This window comes from Bos grunniens, chromosome 2, assembly GCF_055505025.1.
Source record: "Bos grunniens cultivar Pamir isolate PY7600 chromosome 2, Bosgru_T2T1.0, whole genome shotgun sequence".
In the NCBI taxonomy this organism is placed as follows: Eukaryota; Metazoa; Chordata; class Mammalia; order Artiodactyla; family Bovidae; genus Bos; species Bos grunniens.
Window position 1 is genome coordinate 28,506,416 of NC_141166.1, and position 23,352 is coordinate 28,529,767.

Genomic DNA, 23,352 nt, shown 5'->3' on the forward strand with positions numbered 1-23,352 from the left:
AGAGGAAGAAACAAACGAAAAATTGCCACACTTATATGTGCCAGAAACTGTGCTGAGCCCTTAACATGGATCATGTGGATAATCTTATTTAATCCACATGACAGCCCCAATGAGATAGATAATTTTTTCTTTATCTAACAATTGATGAAATGGGCTCAGAAAACTAAGTTGTCCAAAGGGACATCAGACAGAGAAAACACATGCAAGGCAGCGTGTATGAAAAGCAAGAAAAATTAGGGAAATGATCAGTAGTTAAATGTGCTTATGATGCAGTAGGGGAGAAATTCTATGGGAAAAAGTCAAGAAAATGAGACAAGCACCATATCAGGAAAAGTCTCATCTAGAGTTTGAAGTAAGTGCGTTAAGTAGCATAGAATACTTGAAGAATTTTTCCTTTCTTTTCCTATGATATTTATGACATAGAGAAGAGATGGGTGCCTCTGCCCAGGTCCTTTCCTGCTCTCTCCTTGCTCAGCTAATTAATTGCCATTGTGGAATGCTTGCAGTTGGCTCTGGCCCCTAGTCATGTATTTAGATGTTTAAATTCTCCAGCAATAGGAGAAACTTAGGTACACCAAGTAAATACCTTGTATTCTTCTTAGTTTATAACAATAAATTAAAAAGACATAAATAAAAATGATTTTTAGCTAAATAGAACCTTTTAAGGCTCTCCTTTAAATCAGTGATGGAACTGACATGAATGTCTCTGATATGGGCAGTAAGAAGGAAGGAAAATGAAAGTGTTAGTCACTCAGTTGTGTCCAACTCTTTGTCACACCATGGACTGTAGCTGCCACGCTCCTCTGTCCATATAATTCTCTAGGCAAGAATACTGGAGTAGGTAGCCATTCCCTTCTCTAAGGGATCTTCCAAACTCAGACTGAACCCAGGTCTCCCACATTGCAGGCAGATTCTTTACCATCTGAGCCATCGGGGAAGCCCAAGAGGGAAGGAAAACTGAGGTTAAAACAAGGATAAAACACAAACAAACAGCTGAACCACCAGGTAGAAAGTTCAGCATGCAAGGGAGGTGGAATGCACTCTGAGAATGTAGATGAATGAGAGAACATCTCTCTTTGCTGAACATTTTCTCCCCAGAACTTTGTAATAAATAGACAACTGAGCTCTATTTGGATATGGTTTCTGCTTCATGTCCAAAAATGGAAGGTACAAAGATAAAGCAAAGTAAATGAATAAGTGACAAACTGACCATATTCCTGCTTCTCAGTGTATGTGGACACATAAATGTATTTTCACATTCCCATGATAGCTCTATATTGATGAACAATTCATATTTTACTGGTTCTTCTCTCACCAGCTAAAATAGAGCCCAGCCCAGAGGAAAGAGCTTTGATCATAAGCATTTCTGGGAATCCCCATGGGTTAGAAATGCATGTTTTCTTTTTTTTAAACCCCTGTCAATCATCTTATGTAGACTATTTTTTCCCTCTTCTGCCCTGCTTCCTGCCCTTGAGTCATCACTCAAAATCGTAGAGCTAATAAGTATTACAACAAATCTATGGTTTAAATCCAATTCTGACTCTTTTGTCCATGGAATTATCCAGACAAGAATACCAGAGTAGGTAGCCATTCCCTTCTCCAGGGGATCTTCCAGGATCCAGGGATCAAACCTGGATCTCCTGCTTTGCAGGCAGATTCTCTACTATCTGAGCCACCAGGGAACACCCAGCAAGTGTTACAACCACGCCATGACTCAAATCCAATTCTATCTGACTATGAATCTAATTCTCCTAACTAGACTGGATCTACTGGATCATAATCTACTCCCCAAAAATAATGGGTTTTGGTCAAATTAGTCCATTCCTAACAATAATAACCTGGAAGACATTGACCATATCCTTATGAGCTTTCAGGTCCCAATTTGAACGCTCTACTGTTCAACTAGGAGAAGAAAGTGAAAGGCCAGTTTGTAATCAAAATACCATTACATTCATTCATGAAGATATTTCATTTATTTATTTATTCAATTGACTTTTTAATTAATTCTTTCAAAATTTTTCATTATACATATTTATTAACTACATCTATGAACTAGACATTGCTTGAAGCTGATCACATTCTGGGTAATGGGAGAGCCTCTCGCCCCTTCCTCATATTCTTGGAGCCTACAGATGGAACAGAAATTAATGTCTTCCAGAAAATTTCCTTTTCCTAATCCATCCTGCAGATCACCAGACTCATGTTTCTCCTCAGCTCCAAATCATCAGTGATTTGACAAAAACAGCACAATTCTTTTCCTTATCTTTCAAGGGCCCTGGTGTGCTCATAATCTAACTTTCTATCTCTAAGGCTATTACTAAAATAATCATGCCACTTTAAACATGATGCAGTCAAAAGCCCACTAGACAAGGAAGGAAGAGAAAAGTAGATTTGAATCTCATCTCTGCCACTATTAACTCTGGAAACTTAAATAGATAAGTTAATTTCTTTGAGCCCCAGGTACCTCATGTATTAAATTAGAAGAGGGAATATATTTGGATTCAGAATATTTAAAGATTACTCATTGAACACCTAATATATATTTGAATTTCACCTGGCATTTTCCCATATTACAATATTCACTTTATTTAAGCCTCATTTTAAAATGAGCAAACTCTAGGCAAATGATGTTGACTTGAATAAAGTTGCATACCTACTAATTCCATAGATTTGATCTGAATAAAGTTATACTGATTCTACTTTAAGACTCTTCTAATTCAAAATTCTATTCTTGGTAGCTTTATGATTTTATCTTTATTTCTCATCTACTCAGAATCAACTCTTTAGCCAAAGTTGATTTTCCATTGTTTCCCAAACATGCTTTCCTTTGCTGAGGGAGCCCTTTTTCCTCCTATCATCTGTTCAATTTCTATGTAATTGAGCAAGATGAACTTCTCTTTTATCCCTTACCATTGGTAGATATCCACTAACATGTATTTTTTCATGGGATTTAAGATATTTCATATTTAAGCACACCAAGGTAGCATGTCTGTAAACTAACCTTTAGCAATGTTTTAAAAGTCCCAGTCCCATTATAGACAAGCATAGCAAAAGCCCAATGGTTTATATTAGGGGTAAATTGCAATAGGGCAATTTCTCAGATAATCCTGACAAGAACAAAGTTATTCCAGGGTTTAAAACATCACAAAATTTACACTGTCCCCGTATCTGGCATAAGAAATCAGAACATGGAGAATATAAAACATTTGTCCATGCCAGATGATTGGGCCATGGAAAAGGGGGTTTCTCTGTTGATTTCAGACACACATGCTGAGACCTAATAATTATTTTGACAAATAATGAGGGAGATAATCCAAGAATCTCAATTTAACCAAGAAGAGTTCACTGTAATTGCATTTTATCTCTGACTTTACTGGAACTCACACCTGAAAACTTCCAAATTCCTAAGGGTTATAGCAGGAGGATAGGGAAAGAACAAGTCCAGAAAAGAACAGAGAATAGTTCTACTCTATTTCCTTTTTGTTGTTGTTGTTTAAACTTTTTATTTTGTATTGAAGTATAGCCAGTTAACAATGCCGTGAGAGTTTCAGGTGAACAGTGAAGGGACTCAGCCATACATATATATGTATGCAATCTTCCCCAAACTCCTCTCCCATCCAGGCTGCTACATAACACCTGACCAGAGTCCCATGTGCTATACAGTAGGTCCTTGTTGGTTATCCATTTTACCTATAGAAGAATACACATGTCCATGTTTCCTTTTCTGGCTGCTATTTACCCTTAATGAGATTGTTTTAAAAGCCCACCTGACACAAATGTATCATTTAAATGAATCCACACTAGCTGAGAAGGAAGCTGGGAACCAGAGATGGTGCTGGGACTTCCAAATCTCCTCCTTCTGCACTAGACTTAGCCATGGCCCTTCTGGAACAAGAAGCCTAAAATTCTCTGCTATTTTGTCAAGATCCATTTTATTTTTTTTATTTTTTTTTAACTTTACAATATTGTATTGGTTTTGCCATATATCGAAATGAATCCGCCACAGGTATACATGCGTTCCCCATCCTGAACCCTCCTCCCTCCTCCCTCCCCGTACCATCCCTCTGGGTCATCCCAGTGCACCAGCCCCAAGAATCCAGTATCGTGCATCGAACCTGGACTGGCGACTTGTTTCATATATGATATTATACATGTTTCAATGCCATTCTCCCAAATCATCCCACCCTCTCCCTCTCCCACCGAGTCCAAAAGACTGTTCTATATATCAGTGTCTCTTTTGCTGTCTCGTATACAGGGTTATTGTTACCATCTTTCTAAATTCCATATATATGCGTTAGTATACTGTATTGGTGTTTTTCCTTCTGGCTTACTTCACTCTGTATAATAGGCTCCAGTTTCATCCACCTCGTTAGAACTGATTCAAATGTATTCTTTTTAATGTGTATACGTACCACAACTTTCTTATCCATTCATCTGCTGATGGACATCTAGGTTGCTTCCATGTCCTGGCTATTATAAACAGTGCTACGATGAACATTGGGGTACACGTGTCTCTTTCCCTTCTGGTTCCCTCAGTGTGCATGCCCAGCAGTGGAATTGCTGGGTCATAAGGCAGTTCTATTTCCAGTTTTTTAAGGAATCTCCACACTGTTCTCCATAGTGGCTGTACTAGTTTACATTCCCACCAACAGTGTAAGAGGGTTCCCTTTTCTCCACACCCTCTCCAGCATTTATTGCTTGTAGACTTTTGGATCGCAGCCATTCTGACTGGCATGAAATGGTACCTCATGGTGGTTTTGATTTGCATTTCTCTGATAATGAGTGATGTTGAGCATCTTTTCATGTGTTTGTTCGCCATCTGTATGTCTTCTTTGGAGAAATGTCTATTTAGTTCTTTGGCCCATTTTTTGATTGGGTCATTTATTTTTCTGGAATTGAGCTGTAGGAGTTTCTTGTATATTTTTGAGATTAGTTGTTTGTCCGTTGCTTCATTTGCTATTATTTTCTCCCATTCTGAAGGCTGTCTTTTCACCTTGCTTATAGTTTCCTTTGTTGTGCAGAAGCTTTTAAGTTTAATTAGGTCCCATTTGTTTATTTTTGCTTTTATTTCCAATATTCTGGGAGGTGGGTCATAGAGGATCCTGCTGTGATTTATGTCAGAGAGTGTTTTGCCTATGTTCTCCTCTAGGAGTTTTATAGTTTCTGGTCTTACGTTTAGATCTTTAATCCATTTTGAGTTTATTTTTGTGTATGGTGTTAGAAAGTGCTCTAGTTTCATTCTTTTACAAGTGGTTGACCAGTTTTCCCAGCACCACTTGTTAAAGAGATTGTCTTTAATCCATTGTATATTCTTGCCTCCTTTGTCAAAGACAAGGTGTCCATATGTGCGTGGATTTATCTCTGGGCTTTCTGTTTTGTTCCATTGATCTATATTTCTGTCTTTGTGCCAGTACCATACTGTCTTGATAACTGTGGCTTTGTAGTAGAGCCTGAAGTCAGGTAGGTTGATTCCTCCAGTTCCATTCTTCTTTCTCAAGATCGCTTTGGCTATTCGAGGTTTTTTGTATTTCCATACAAATTGTGAAATTATTTGTTCTAGCTCTGTGAAGAATACTGTTGGTAGCTTGATAGGGATTGCATTGAATCTATAAATTGCTTTGGGTAATATACTCATTTTCACTATATTGATTCTTTCAATCCATGAACATGGTATATTTCTCCATCTATTAGTGACCTCTTTGATTTCTTTCACCAGTGTTTTATAGTTTTCTATATATAGGTCTTTAGTTTCTTTAGGTAGATATATTCCTAAGTATTTTATTCTTTTCATTGCAATGGTGAATGGAATTGATTCCTTAATTTTTCTTTCTATTTTCTCATTATTAGTGTACAGGAATGCAAGGGATTTCTGTGTGTTGATTTTATATCCTGCAACTTTACTATAATCATTGATTAGTTCTAATAATTTTCTGGTGGAGTCTTTAGGGTTTTCTATGTAGAGGATCATGCATTTCCTCTAAAGTCAGGAACAAGACAAGGGTGCCCACTTTCACCATTACTATTCAACATAGTTTTGGAAGTTTTGGCCACAGCAATCGGAGCAGAAAAAGAAATAAAAGGGATCCAAATTGGAAAAGAAGAAGTAAAACTCTCACTGTTTACAGATGACATGATCCTCAAGATCCATTTTAAACACCAACTGCCCCATGAAGTGTGCCTTGATTCCTCAAACTTAAGTGGCTCTGATCATTATCTTCCTTTATTTCACGACCACTTCTTCCTCTGATACATTGCATCTATCTTTGTCTTTACTCCTAAAGCTCTGCTGCTGCTGCTGCTGCTAAGTCGCTTCAGTCGTGTCCAACTCTTTGTGATCCCGTGGACCGCAGCCCACCAAGCTCCTCTGTCCATGGAATTTTCCATGCAAGTATACTGGAGTGGATTTCCATTTCCTACTCCCAGGGATTTTCCTGACCCAGGGATTGAACCTGCATGTCTTGCATCCCCTGCATTGGCAGGTGGATTCTTTACCACTGTGCTCATTCAGGCACCTACCTAGTGGAATCATTCAGGCACTTAGTGAAATCAAGATCCTTTTTCCCAAGTGTTCCTCAGAACAATGGTTTCCTCTGACCTGAACTCCATACATGCTCTGGTATGATCTTTCAAGGTACCTGTCCCCCTATAAATATCCAAATCACCTTGAAACTCTCCCAGGTGTTCTTTGAATATTTTCCACTATTGAACCCATGGGCTACTCACATGAATTCAGAGTTTATGTCTCCACAGTTTCCTCCTGACTTCTAAATGCAGAAAGGGATTCATAATAGCCAATTCAACGCTGTTTCTCTGGCCTGTTATTAACAATTTGAAGCTAGAGCCACGTCAGTGCCTCATAGCATGCATGGAATTTAGTTGTCATGTCCTTTAAATGCAGCTAGTATTGTTCTGCCCATCAATGCCAAGACTGGTAGAGAGTCGCTTTTGTCTTTAATTGTTTCAGCTTTGTCCCCTTCAGCCACACCATGCATGGGCCCAAGGTATAACTTTCTAGTACCCACATGGGCTAGTTAAAGTAACTCATACATATGCTGTTCCTGCTGCTGCTTAGTCACTTCAGTCGTGTCCGACTCTGTGCGATCCCATAGACGGCAGCCCACCAGACTCCACTGTCCCTGGGATTCTCCAGGCAAGAATACTGGAGTGGGTTGCCATTTCCTTCTCCGATGCATGAAAGTGAAAAGTGAAAGTGAAGTCACTCAGTCATGTCCGATTCTTCACGACCCCACAGACTGCAGCCTACCAGGCTCCTCTGCCCATGGGATTTTCCAGGCAAGAGTACTGGAGTGGGTTGCCATTGCCTTCTCCAAACTCATACATGTAACTCTCTATATAAAAATAGCTTTTTGCCTGTGTAGAAAACCTCCAAAATTTTCGAGCACTCACCAAGGTCAAAGTACCGTGTACCTGTCTTTAAGACTCTCATTCAGATCAGAGCCATTAAATGCCAACTGTATAACTATAAAAACTCATCTAGTCTAATATGACCCTCCAATCACCAATGTCAAAAGACCCTGCCCTTACATGAAGTCTATGTCCAGAAACCATACATCTTGACCCACCAAAAGCTTGCCATAAGCATAATTCTCTTCACTAAATTCCACTCTGATTTTAATTTCTTAGTGCCACTCATCAATGGAAAACAAATTGGAGGATTTTTAAATTATTACCTGAAAACTGCAGTATCACTCATTCTATTTGTCACTTAGTAGCAAAAGACATGTGTAGGACAGTGCAACCCAAAGAAAATGCTTTATACAAGGCGATGGACTTCTAGGAATAAGGGCAGAGTCAAGGCTCGAATTCTTCCCAAATTTACTAGTCCATAAATCTCCCACATTCATTGATGGAGAGTGACGTATAGGCTGGAAAGAAGCCAGGAGATATACTTAGTCATAGAAGAAAACCTCAGGAGTGGGGACAAACCATTTCTTTCTTCACAGTGTCCTATACATCACTAGCAACACCGAGCAAGAAATTTCTCATTTAATGGATGCTCCATATATAAGCAGTTATTGCCATGAAACTGAGTTGGAAAGAAGCCTGGATATTTTCCTTTTTTTACTGTGGTTGAACAGAAAACCTTTACAAATGTGAAAGAAGCAAACTCTCCTGAAATGGATATTCATTCCTAACTCCCCCTAGCACACAGGTTTAGTCAAAGGATGAGATACTTTATTGACTGTAAGAGGTTTAATTAGAGAGTTCTTTAAAATTAAGTTCACAATCTCATTTCTCACTCTGGCTCAGGATATGTTTCCAACCAGCTGTTTTAACTGTTTTTTCCCACATGGACTAGTAGGAAATACCAGAGGAGGTTTTCATTCTGGAAACACCACTGTACTGATTTTCCAGGTGGTTGTCCCAAGGCTTAGCCAAGACCAGGCTTCCCTCATATCTGCATAATTGCAAAATATTAAACTGGAAAGGATAACACAGGCCATTTAGAATAATGCTCTCATTTTTGCTCAGTTTAAGAAACTAGAGAAAACAAGTGATATTTTCAGACTCCTTCAACATCTGTAATGGCAAAATCCAGGCTGGAATGTAGGTCATGTGACCCTGTGAACAGGACTCTCTTGGCTCTGATGTCTTCTTCATAGCCCTTGAACCAAGGGCCACAAATTTGATTGCTCTGTTCTAGTGGCTACAATGTCATACACTAAGAAAAATACGAACATGAGCTAAAACAATTATGATTCCACCAAAATCACCTTGCATATTTCTGTTAGGGCCAGGGATGGGGAGGTGCAGACATTCTTCATCTAAAGCTGTTTGACCTCTGTGTGATTGAAAGCAACATCTGGTCTCCAGGCTTCCAGCAGTGTTTCTCCTATCAAGAGGTAGCCAATTGCAGACAGATGTAACATTTCCTCAACACGTTGTGTTGACATCACTGACATACACCTTATTTGAACAATGGGCAGCCAAGCTTCTCAACACCTTTAAATCTGAAGCAATTCCAACCCAAGATGGCAGAAGAGCCATTCTCTGCTTAGACTTTTCCACAGAGAGATGCAGAATGAGTCCAGATCCATGCGGATCACTCCCCTCTATGTTTTTCTTCTGCTTTGTATCCTGTCACTTAAACCCCACATCATTCCCTTTCATATAATAAATGTGAATCACAGAACACAGACTTAAAGTCATGAACAGGTTTATGGCCTACAAAATGCAATGAATATATGAGCAAACTCTGAGAGCCGTAAAGGACAGGGAAGCCTGGCGTGCTGCAGCCCACGGGGTCACAAAGTCAGACACAACTTAGCAACTGAACAACAAATTTTAAATTTCAGCCACCCAAAAGCCCTCAGATGAAACACTCCCTTTTATAGCTGTCATGTCATAACTTAATTTTTACTCTAAGCCCCCAATCACTCTCTAATTCATTATTTCCTACCTGCTTCTCTGTACCCCTGCTACTCTATACTTAATGAAGTTGGCAGGCAGATATCTCCAACTACCCAAATAGTGCCCATTAGTCCAGAAAGGAAATGTAGCTGGTCAGAAGCCACGTAAGCAGTTTGTGGCAAAACTAGGATTAGAACTGGGGACCTGATTTTAATTTCCATATTTATCCTGAAAAATCAAAATAATACACCCAAGAATTACTAATGTGCCATGAAAATGCTGTTATTATTTGTATTTATTTTGTTATTGTCATTACTAGTTACAGCAGGTAGAACTATCTTCTGGATCATATTTTCTCAGATAAGTGGCTGAAATAGTTCCTTACTTTGTGAATCATGTTGATATCAGGGGCATTGCTTGGCTTTTAAACTAGATCATTTCTTCACCTTGACTTTTCTCATTCCCCCCTTTTACCTATAAATGCTATTTATTGAGAACTTGTTACATGCTATGCACTATTTAAAGTGAATTAACTAATTTGACCCTCATAGGAGGTAGAAATTGGTATTACCCTTATTTGCAAATGAGGAAAGTGAAGTACAACTAATTAGAAATAGAGACAGGATTTAAACCCAGACAGGTTCCAGAGCCCATGCCAGGGATCACTGTGCTGTAATCCCTTAAGACACCCACCAAAGGCTTCAGAGCTATAGGGTCAGCTTTAGTAGCTATATATAATTAATTGAAAAAATCAGATAAAGCCAGCAGTCATTAAAAAGGGGAAAACATACCAACATTTATTCTATGAATTAAAAGTTAAAAGAGCATTTTTTAGCAACTCACTTTTTTCAAGTCTTTCAAAACCATTCCACTTAGCTTTCCAAACACCAAGTCATTTTTTTGATGGGGGCTTATACCTCATTGATCCACATAATTATAACAGTTAGTTTAAGGGGTATAAATAGGTTTTTTGAAGAAAAACAACTGACTCTTGGAAAACAGAAATAAGTATTGAACTTTCAGCAAACCACAGGAATCATTGCAAATGTTTGTAAGAAGGAACAAAAAAACATTAGTTAGCCCAGTAAGTTGAATAAATGGGGCTTAGATAGTGCAGCTTCAGCTATAACTAATGCTAATATGCTAGTATGCTATTAGATATATTATGTGGCATATCTAAGTGGCACACAATATCAAAATTCCACTACTTCTAAATGAAAATTAATAAAACAAGGGCTCTTGTAAGTATGCTAACTATTGGTTTAGATAGAAAGTGTTCCATTAATTCAGCAAAGAAGTAGATCAAATGAAGAACATAAGAGGCTTAGGAACTGTCTAATCATAGGAAGAAGAGAAGAGAGGAGACAAAAGCAATTCTGAGTTTTCATGTCTGGTGTCTAGGAGAATAAACCACAAAATGAGATTGAGAACATTTGATGCAGGTGGGACGGAATTGTCAGACTACGTAATGAGCATTATTAATTTGAAGTAAGCAGAACATCCAGAGAAGGCAATGGCACCCCACTCCAGTACTTTTGCCTAGAAAATCCCATGGACGGAGGAGCCTGGTAGGCTGCAGTCCATGGGGTTGCTGGAGTCGGACACAACTGAGCGACTTCACTTTCACTTTTCACTTTCATGCATTGGAGAGGGAAATGGCAACCCACTCTAGTGTTCTTGCCTGGAGAGTCCCAGGGACGGGGAAGCCTGGTGGGCTGCAGTCTATGGGGTCCCACAGAGTCGGACACAACTGAAGCAACTTAGCAGCAGCAGCAGCAGCAATAAGCAGAACATCTATGAGTAAATATCAGGGCATTGGGACTGAGTGTTGAATTTTGAGACTAAAGTGAAGGCCAGAGAGCCTAGCTGAAGCTATATAAATTGGGGTAAATTCTCCAAGGAAAAAGAGGGGAAAAGAGAGAACAGATTTTTGAAACAACAGCAGAATTGTTACAAAGTGTCATCAAGTATGAATTAGGGGTCTAAAAGGGTGGTCCACAACTTCCCTGCCTTGGCAGCTGGCACCCTTTCAAGAACCTAAAGTACAAAATGAAACCACTTCCTTTTAACAGTTCTAATGTCAAGTGATTTTAGAAATGTCCTTGTTCCTTCTTCTCTGGAGTCTTCCTTGCATGATGACTCTAAGACTTTGAGGAATGTCTATTCAACCCAAGGGGTCAGTTGTGGCTATTCATGTTTTGGGAAGAGAATGTAAAACAAAACAAAACCCAAAACAACAGCTAAGCTACCAAGAAGCCCAATTATCTCTGAACTTCAAAAGGACAGAATTAAAGAGTTCATGTGTGAAGATTAATTCAGTTTGCCTGACAGTGAAGGAAGGAAGGCAAGACAAATTCATGTAGATGGGGGTTGAAAAGAGACTCGTTCCAGACAGAGATAGGTGCCTAACAGTGCTGCCATTAAACATGGCGGCTGGTCTCCCCATGCTGATGAATTATTAGTGTGTTTATGTATTGTCAGTGAAGCCTTCTAGCTAACCCACCAAGCTGGTCCAGCCCTCTCTAGAAAAGAGATGTGTTTATAGTCCAAGGATCTCTACCACAGTCCTACAGTTAGTGTTCTCTTCACCCAGGAAAGAAAAAGTAACCCGACTTCTCTGCAGAGTCACAATTAACTGTTAAAGTTCCATTCTTCCCCTGGGCCCAGTATTCCTGGTGTTACTATGGTTTAATCATATGTTCATACATACACACCCACACTCTTAGCTGGCTCTTCCAGCTACACTGTATGTCTAAGAGACCTCTCCCAACCTCTTCAACCCAGCCCTAGAGCAGAGAGAATCCCCTGCATGTTAGTCCCTAAGGTGACTTCCATTCTTGTCTGGGAAAGACGGATTTTTTCTTTCAGGCAAACGACCCACTCTCAGTTTTTCTATTTTCAGCTCTCTATCCTTCTGGCTAGAGAAAAACAGATCCAGTTCCTTACTGGGAATAGGTTGAATTTTTCCCACCAAAATACTGCTGTGGTTTGCTTGCATGCATCCGAACTTTAGCTCAATCAGAAATAGCAACCAAACCAATGACTATTTAATAGTCAAATCATACATTCTATTTTTCATAGATATTTTCCCAGCAAATCTTAAAGCTCTCTCTCGACTTTTAGCTGAGAATGTACTATTTACTCCAGCCCTTTTCATTCTTACTTTGCACTTTTCGATTTTTGCACTTCTACTAAGTGAGAAGACTAACAGAGAATTTCACCACTGGAAGAAAGAAATGACCCATGTTCCCCAGAGAGCAGAGTTTTGGCAGGACTCAGTGAACATCCATAAATTCATTGACAGTCAGTGTTCCTAAGATATCTGCTTAGGGTCACACATATTGGTGCCTCCATTAAATCAAGCATCATGTTTGCAGATATTAAATCTTATTGCCATTTCTCCTTACATGTGTTACTTTTCTTGCTAGCTTGTAACTTAAAGGAAATGAATTAATTTTTATTTTAGAGCAACAATATTCACTCTACTCATTTTGGAAAATTAGAAAGTTATTTAAAAATATTAAAATCACCCATAGTCTCACTTCTCCTGATATAGTTGTCATCAACATCTGGTTATATTTACTTCTCTTTTTAATTCCCCCTATTTTATATATTTGGCCATTTTTGCACAAACTTTTATATTGCTTTGTTTCAATTATATATCTGAATTATTTAATATATATTTTATTAGAAACTTGCCCACCTTAATAAAAATTATCAAAATTATTTTGGTGGCTATGTTAGATTTCAACTATGACGATAAAACTTTGTCGTCATGTGTATTAATATAACCCTTCCCTACCATAAGACACTCAAGTTATTCCCATTCTTACATCATATACATCCTCAAGTAATTACTAACTTGAGGATAAATGATCACTCACATCAATCAGCTGCTTGATCTCAGACAAGATAGTTGAACTGTCTTTATTCTTTTAACTTTTTATTTTATAGTGTATTCCCTGATAGATCGGTTGGTAAAAATCTACTTCTAATGCAGGAGACCCAGGTTCATCTCTTGGGTTGGGAAGAGTCGCTGGAGAAGGGATAGGCTACCCACTCCAGTATTCTTGGGCTTCTCTCATGGTTCAGACGGTAAAGAATCTGCCTGCAATGTGGGAGACCTGAGTTTGATCCCTGGGTTGGGAAGATCTCCTGGAGAAGGGAAAGGCTACCCACTCCAGTATTCTGTCCTAGAGAATTCCATGGACTACAGTCCATGGGGTCACCAAGAGCTGGACAGGACAGAGCAACTTTCACTTTCACTTTCATAGCCGATTAACAAAGTTGTGCTAGTTTCAGGAGGACAGCAAAGGGACTCTGCCATACATATACATGTATCCACTCTCCCCCAAACTCCCCTCGCATCAGGCTGCCACATAACACTGAGCAGTTACCTGTGCTAATACAGTAGAAACTTGTTTTTATCCATTTAACATAGAGAAGTATGTACATGTGGATCCCACACTCCCTAACTATCCCTTTCCCCCATCCTTCCCACTGGTATCCATAAGCTCATTCTCCAAGTCTGTGAGTATGTTTCTTTTTCGTAAATAAGTCCATTTGTGTGATTTCTTTTTAGATTCTGTATATAAGGGATGTTTAAATATCTTTAGAGTCATCTGCTCCTCCAACTATAGAATGGGAATAATAATAACCTTTCACTCCTAGAGTGGCTTAGAGGGTTAAGCTCATATTTGAAAAGTTCTTATAATAGTGCCTGGAACCTATTAAATAACATAAAAGTTTTGATGAATAAATAAGTAAATTTTCAGTTATTATTTGCATAGGCCAACCAAATACCAATTCAGTTAGCTTTCCTGTGCTGGGGGTTATAAGGAAGAAAAAGGGATTTTTTATAAGAAATGATAAGAAACTCATGTCATCTTTCTCTCCTTTAGTGAGGAATTTAGTGACCCTATACTGAGCACATAACAGGTGATATTTCTACACTCAAATGCAAAATATTTAGAATTTCTTCAGAAAGCAGTGTTCTTCTTTCTAGAAATCAGTAGCTAAATAAGCAGATGATTAGTGTCTATAATGAGATGATGAAATTTTACCCATTGTATCATTGTATAAAATCCTTGTCAGCTCCCAAAGCATTCCCCCCCCCCACCCCCGAGGACTCTATAAACTTCTATTATTTTATTGCATATATGTTTAAAATTTATATTATTTATCTTTGTTGACACAATAAATGCAGAAGAAAAACCATCTACAATCTAATTAAGTGTAAACACAAATATTATTTTTGTGACTATCTTTTCAGTATATATTCAGACATATTTTCTATTTGTACCTAAGAAATACCATTTCTGCTCAATACTATAATATTTTGTAACCAGCATTTTTAGTTAATGTAATACAAGTATGGCTCCATACTGATAAATGTACAACTATATTATTTTGTGGAAATCCATTTAATGAGTGTACCATAACTGGCTTAAATTAACCCCCTTAATGCACAGTTATAAATTTTTCACTATTGTAAGCAATACTGCAACAAACATTGAGATCAATATCTTTGTATACTTGTCCAATTCTTTCCCTTAGGACAAATTCCTTAAAATAAGAATTGCCCATCCAATTATATCTATGTTTTAAGACTTTTGCCAAATTGCCACACAGAGCATAAACTCCCACCAACAGAAATTGAGGGTGTGTGTTTTCTTACATCTTTTTCGATACTAAGTTTCATTCTTGTGATTTTCCACAGTGAGGTAACTTAAAATGTAGTATCTCATAAATATATTCATATTTCTTTGATTATAATAAAGTTTAAACTTTTAAAAGATATTTTATTTTTTAAAAGGTCTATTAAACAGGTCTATTAAAAGGTCGACGAGTCTAGGAGTAAGGAGTTGAAGAGTAAAGCTACTTGTCATGTAGTCCTTCTTAAATGTTATTTGGGTTGTGAATACCTGGATTTGATGAGAACTGCTGGGTGTAACACAGATATACAAGATGCTGCATATAATTTCCTACATCTCCTAAAGTTTATCTATGGGCTTCATAATGTCCACAGAGGTGTCTGCTTTGAATTAGTGTTAAATGAGAAATTGCAGATTCATCATGCTTGCATCCTACTTCACTGGAACATATCCAGTCAGATTCTGTTTTCCAGTAGCTGTGCACAGAATTAGAACTGATTCTACTAGCAACTTCTCCAGCCGTGCTAATATTTAAATAAAGTCTCAACATGAGAAAGGTAAGCCAACTGGAAAGCTCCAGCTTTGGTAATGGATGATTTGGGTAGATGAGCCATTTTTCTTCAAGACATTTAAGGCTGTGAGGTCTGAGAGGGGAGCCCAGGACACCGGCAAAGGAGGTTGAGTCATTAATCCTCAGATAAGTCACATACAGCTCCAAGTGCGATTGGGCCTTACAGATTTTATAAAGCTTACTGGGGGTGGGGACTTGGGGGGTGGGAAATGAGGGCAGGCGATCTCCTCTGAGAAAACCTGCCATAAAATAGCCAATCTCAAAGAAATACATTTAGGGGATAATTATTAACTTTTCCTAGGGATTTTTCATTTGACAATGGGCTTTATTACAGGCCTCCTCTAAACAGTATCTGAGAGCATTTAAAAATAATTCCATTTTCAAAAATATGATTTACCACCCACTTACTGTGTAAAATGTCTTGTTCTCCTTCGCTAAAGATGTTCTATGCCAATAAACTATTTTAATACATCATCTGTGACTCCTTAGGAGACCACAAGTCTTGATAGATAGCAGGAGTAATCCACTGTGTTATTATAGAGACTGTTCTCAGAAGGATAATCAATAGATAGGTGTCAACTGGAGGAGCAGGGGGGAACATCACTAGTGGATTTCTTCTTGACTTTGACTTGAGAATATTGGTATTCCATGTTTCTGCCAGTGATCTGCATTATGGAATAGTTAGTACAACATTAAACTTTGCAGGTGACACAAATCTAGAGTGGCTGGCATTTTGCATTGGAAGATTAAATGCCTTTTTATATTTGAGGAGTGTTCAGAAATAAAAAGAATTGAACATGAAAAGGATAAATGAAGGAGAGTGTCACTGGGAGAAAAAACATGAGCAACCAACTGAAGAAAAAAAAAAAAAAAGGACAGAGGACTCACCTCTCTTAAAACAGCACAACACCCAAAAGGTGTTATTATAAGAACCAGATTTGAAGATATGATGACCTTGGTCCAAAAGTTGTGCTTCAGTTTTTAAAAGAAACCATTCGTATATTGATGTGATGATATTTATCAAGCACCCACTCTGGGCCAGTCCATGTGATGCTGAGATATATAAATAGAGACATCACTATCCTGCCTTTCCAACAGATCATTTTAAATAATGGAATATATTTAACTAGAGAGTAAAGCTCAGTAATTTTTTTTCTTAATTTTGGAGGAAGTGTAAATGTTTCAGAAGACTGTTGAGGGAGGGTCACAAAACAAAAGTTAAAAGATAAGACCTCACTGAAAAATTAACTGGGGTGTTTCACCCTTAAGGGTAACCTAATGGAGGTGACCGGCTATTTTCCATTTGTTTAGAGTGGAAATTCTTTTAAATGTATCTAAGCACTGCACAATGGTAAAGACAATGCTTGGGACAGTCAAAGTTAAAATAGGATTTGAGTTGATAACATGGAGATCTCCTTTGTAAAACTGAAAATTCAATAATCTCTTTTGGCTGGGCCCTTGCTAAAAGAAGGCTATGGTTCATGGACTTCCATATCCCTGCTAATTGATTCTGTCTATAAGAGCTTCACTTCATGAATGTTTTTCAAATTTCTCAATTGGAAATTAGCCCATCACCTGGAGAAGAGTAAGCACTTTTTCAGACTTGTTCAACTCATAGGCATTTATCTCCTTATTGAATTACAGTTTATCTCAGTCACTGTCTATATGGTACTAAAGCTGTAACTGATACATGAGAAAGTGAAAGTATTAGTAACTCAGTCATGTCCAACTCTTGGTGACCAATGGACTGTAGCCCACCAGGCTCCTCTGTCCATGGAATTCTCCAGGCAAGAATACTGCAGTGGACTGCCATTTCCTTCTCCAGGGTGTCTTCCTGACCCAGGATCAAACTCAGGTCTCCTGCATTACAGGCAGATTCTTTACCATCTGAGCCACCAGGGAAGCCCTGATATATGAGAAGGTGGGCCCTAAACTGAAGTACTAGAGTTATGACATTTTAGACTTTGTGGATATTCCTCATTAAATAAATAGGCAGCACTCCATTCTAAGATACTCTTCTTAACCTTTCCTGGTGTTTATTTCTAGTAACTATTCTCTTATTTAAAAGGTAATATGTATTTACTAAGGGTTTAGAAATTTCACTTATGGAGTTTAGAAAACTCACGTAAGTAAAAAAATAAAATAACAATGGCCCCAAATCTATTGCTCAAAGATATCCACTATTTACGTTTTTATTTCATCTGGCCCATGATCTTGACATTTATGCTTTCCTTCTGTGACCCACATTTTTACAGGTAAGACATTCCCATGGGCTTTCCCAGATTTTTGACAATTGATCTGCAACTTGCAAAAAATAGCCTTTGGTTTATTCACAATTCCCATAACAATTGCATCCATTTCTCAAATCTGAGACACAGCGATAATGTGAAATAGTGAGTGGAAACCTGGCACAGTGGCTATGAGTCCGGGTTTTATTTCCTGAGTTCAAATCTAATCCGATCATGTTGGTGTGATCTTGACCAAAATAGTTGTTTGTTTTCTCATCACTAAAACAGTTAATAAGATTGCCTATCTTATGAGCTTATTGTGAGGATTAAATGAATATTCATAAACATGTCCAGTATAAGGCCTGCCACACAGAAGAGGCTTGATGAACTCTTATTCTCCAAGTGAGACCCACTCCTCTGTGTGTAGCCTCTTTTTTTTTTTTTGGATGCTACATATAGTGATCATTTGTCCATATTAATAAATATTATCCTAAAACATAACTTCTAAATATCCGTACAATATGCCATCATGTGCATTGATGACAAGTTTTTAAAAATTCCCTTTATAGCATATTTAGGTTGTTTATAACTTTCCAGTTATTATAAATAGCCATGTGGAATTAGAGGATCACAGAACTGGTAAAAGTCCAAAGCTCTTAATATGGTAGCTGAACTACCCCCCAGAAGATCTGAATCATCTTACAGCCCCACCAGCAGTGTACAAGTTTTTAAATCATGTCATTCACTCCCCAAAGCCCTATCTACCTTCGCTTAAACCTCATGATGATAATAAAAAAATCAGTTATTCCTCTGCTTATTAATATCCACCTGGCTGGTATTTCAAACTCAGTATACACCTGCATATACTGTATTTGCTTCTATGGCTTCCTTTACCTGTGTGTTCCCTTAGGAATCCTCTTTTCTCTGTTTTTTAAGATTCAGCTCAATATCATTTTCTCCATGAAACCTTCCCATGCTCCTAGCCCCAACATCTCCCTTTCCTCTAAATTCTCCTATACCCTCATTTTGGGGAGGGAGATGTGGTAGGCAGAGTAATGCTCTCCCTACGAAGACACTCACAGTCTAATCCCTAGATCCTGGGAATGTGTTATGTTACATGGCAAGGAGGAATTAAGGTTGCAGATAAAATTACAGGTTGCTAATCAGCTGACCTTAAAATAAGGAGATTATCCTGGATTATCAGGTGGGCCCACTGTAATCATAAGAGTCTTTAAGGGACTCCCCTGGTGGTCCAGTGGCTCAATTCTGTGCTTTTAATGCAGGGGAGGTGGGTTCAGTCCCTGGTCAGGAAAGTAATATCCCACATGATTCACAATTTGGCCAGAAAACAATTTTTTTAGAAGAGTCTTTAAATGTGGAAGAAGAAGGAAGAAAAGTCTGTGTCAGGTCAATGCAATGAGAAAAGTGTTTTAACATTGATGGCTTTGAAGCTGAAAGGGGCCCATAAGCCAAGGACTGCAGGCAACCTCTGGAAGATGGAAACGACAAGAGAACAAATTCTCCCCTTGAGCCTTCACAAAGGAACACAGTTTTGCTGACACCTTGATTTTAGCCCAATGAGACCCCTTTCAGACTGCAAATCTTTAGAAATGTAAGATAATCAATTTTGGGGTTCCAAAATCACTACAGATGGTGACTGCAGCCATGAAATTAAAAGACGCTTACTCCTTGGAAGGAAAGTTATGACCAACCTAGATAGCATATTTAAAAGCAGAGATATTACTTTGCCAACAAAGGTCCGTCTAGTCAAGGCTATGGTTTTTCCTGTGGTCATGTATGGATGTGAGAGTTGGACTGTGAAGAAGGCTGAGCACCGAAGAATTGATGCTTTTGAACTGTGGTGTTGGAGAAGACTCTTGAGAGTCCCTTGGACTGCAAGGAGATCCAACCAGTCCATTCTGAAGGAGATCAGCCCTGGGATTTCTTTGGAAGGAATGATACTCAAGCTGAAACTCCAGTACTTTGGCCACCTCATGCAAAGAGTTGACTCATTGGAAAAGACTCTGATGCTGGGAGGGATTGGGGGCAGGAGGAGAAGAGGACGACAGAGGATGAGATGGCTGGATGGCATCACTGACTGGATGGACGTGAGTCTGAGTGAACTCCGGGAGTTGGTGATGGACAGGGAGGCCTGGTGTGCTGCGATTCATGGGGTCGCAAAGAGTTGGACACGACTGAGCGACTGAACTGAACTGAACTGAAGAGATACAGACTATTGTGTATAAAATACATAAGCTATAGGGATATATCATATAGCATGGGGAATATAGCCAATAGTTTATAGCAACTATAAACAGAGTATAACCTTAAAAATTGTGAATCTTTATGCTATATACCTTAAATATATAATATTATAAATCAACTATACTTCAATAAAAAAGAAAATAAATCTGTGTTACCCTATAACATTAAGTGTATGGCAATTTGTTATAGCAGCAGTAAGAAACTAACACAGGAGGCATCATACTGCGATAGAAAGAGCATATTTGTAGTAAATATTACCTGAATTTATATCCCAGGTCTGCCACTGACTAACAATGTGATACTGAACATGTTTTTGGTTATATTTTTTTTAATTTTATTTTATTTTTAAACTTTACATAATTGTGTTAGTTTTGCCAAATATCAAAATGAATCCACCACAGGTATACATGTGTTCCCCATCCTGAACCCTCCTCCCTCCTCCCTCCCCATACCATCCCTCTGGGTCGTCCCAGTGCTCTAGCCCCAAGCATCCAGTATCGTGCATCGATCCTGGACTGGCATCTCGTTTCATACATGATATTTTACATGTTTCAATGCCATTCTCCCAAATCTTCCCACCCTCTCCCTCTCCCACAGAGTCCATAAGACTGTTCTATACATCAGTGTCTCTTTTGCTGTCTCGTACACAGGGTTATTGTTACCATCTTTCTAAATTCCATATATATGCGTTAGTATACTGTATTGGTGTTTTTCCTTCTGGCTTACTTCACTCATACCTCAGTTTTCTTATCTAGAAAATATAGGGAACAATGCTCGCATCATAGGGTTGTTGGAAGAAATAAATTACAATTTGTATGTATTTAATGCCCAAGATAATGTGTCTGGCACACAATAGCACCCATTAAATCTTTAACAATTAGTCCCTCTATTCCTTCATTATGGCCTTTAACACATTCATTCTTTAATCATTGCTATGTTGGGAACTTCCCTTCTTTTTGCCAATATATTAAGAGTAGTTAATGTGTTTTTTTTTTAATTTTTTTTATATTAGTTTCTAAGCATACAGTGAGCCAGGTGAATGGAAGGAAGAAAGAAAAAATGAAGGAAGGGAAGAAGGGAAAGAAAGAAAGAGATTTGAACAAATTTATCAATTTTAAGTAGCATTTTCTATCATACCATTCCAAAATATCCTGCCAATATGAATATGAAAGAAAAACATCTTGTAAAATTCTTCCCAAAAGAAGAGAAATAAAAGTAGGTTTTGCTGTGTTGTATACTTAATTTTTAGCTTTTTATGAATGTTCACCATCAATCAATGAAACATTTTCAAATTGTAAATAGCTCATGATTATCAAAACAAACAGGAAAAATAAATCACAAATTGATACAATTAATTTTCTCTCTAAGGTGTTGATTGAAAAAAATGAAGCCTCATTGTGATCCAATTAAGAAGAACTCACCAGGAAACTATAAATGACCCAAGGCATCTTGTGGGTTTACAAAAAATAGCTCACAGGGTGAGAGACTGTTGTTTTTGCTTCTATGTTGTTCAAAGTATTGTTGTAAAACATCATCTTGGAAAACAGTTATATATTAACATCAAAGTTTTAAATCATGATTAGAAGCAAGAAGAGGGGAAATGAAAATAAAAGAGACTAAGAATTCATTCGCTATGCTCTATCCCAAGATCATGCTGAGCGCTTTCACATGCATCTCATTTAATTTAAAAAACTTGAAGTTTCAATTTATGGACTCAGAAGTAATCCACTGGGTTGTGAGTGAAGGATATGAGTACACTGACAACAAACTGGTCTCTCAATGCTGGAAAACAAACTTGAGTTCTCCGAGTTAAGGGAATTCACCTCTCGTTGAATTAATGAAATATTTTTAGCCCAGCAGGATTCGTTTTCTAATTTTCTTTATTCTGAAATGAATCAAACTCAATTTCCTGAGGTGTAACCTTCTGGTTTAATTTTTAAGGGGAAAAAATTTAGAAAATAACATTAGCTCCCACTTTTGAAAAGGAAACAGACCAGTCCTCACCAACCCTGACACATGGTACACTTTGAAAGTGGCAGATGGGGCTCCTCTCTCACCACTGATGTCTCACATACAAAGGGACGAGCTGTCTACCATCATGACCAAGCACCCAGTAAGCATGTAGCAGAATGGAGAATTACGCAAACATAATTTCATAGTCACCGTTCCCTGACCTCCTTGTCTTCTTAACTCATGCAAAGCTAGCTCTCTTTCTTACTCAGAGAAAATTGTGTTCAGTCAAAATCTTAAGAAAAACTATCACTTTCCAAAATCTGTTACCCTAGGCTATATTATTATTGTTGTATTTTTTGTTCTTAAGCATTCTGCCCAGCCAAGAATTATTTTCTGGGATATGAATTTAATACAACCAACTACAATCTATCTCTGCTTCACTGACCATGCCAAAGCCTTTGACTGTGTGGATCACAACAAACTGTGGAAAATTTTAAAGAGATGGGAGTACCAGACCACCTTAACTGCCTCCTGAGAAACCTGTATGAAGGTCAAGAAGCAACTGTTAGAACTGGCCATGGGAAAACAGACTGGTTCAAAAATGGGAAAGCAGTATGCCAAGGTTGTATATTGTCACCTTGTTTATTTGACTTATATACAGAATACATAACGCAAAATGCCAGGCTGGATAAAGCACAAGCTAGGATCAAGGTTCCTAAGGGAAATAACAACAACCTCAGATATGCAGATGATATCACACTAAAGGTAGAAAGCAAAGAGGAACTAAAGTGCCTCTTGATGATGGTGAAAGAAGAGAGTGAAAAAGCTGGCTTAAAACTCAAAATTCATAAAACTAAGATCATGGCTAACTAAAACCATTCAGTATCACAGTAATCCAAGTCTATGCCCCAACCAGTAATGCTGAAGAAGCTAAAGTTGAACAGTGCTGTGGAGACCTACAAGACCTTCTAGAACTAACAACCAAAAAAGATGTCCATTTCATTATCGGGGACTGGAATGCAAAAATAGGAAATCAAGAGGTACCTGGAGTAACAGGCAAATTTGGCCTTGAAGTACAAAACAAAGCATGTCAAAGGCTGACAGAGTTTTGCCAAGAGAACACACTGGTCATAGCAAACACCCTCTTCCAACAACACAAGAGAAGACTCTACACATGGACATCACCAGATGGTCAATACCGAAACCAGATTAATTATATTCTTTGCAGCCAAAGATGGGGAAGCTCTATTCAGTCAGCAAAAACAAGAGCAGGAGCTGACTGTGGCTCAGATCAAGAACTCCTTATTGC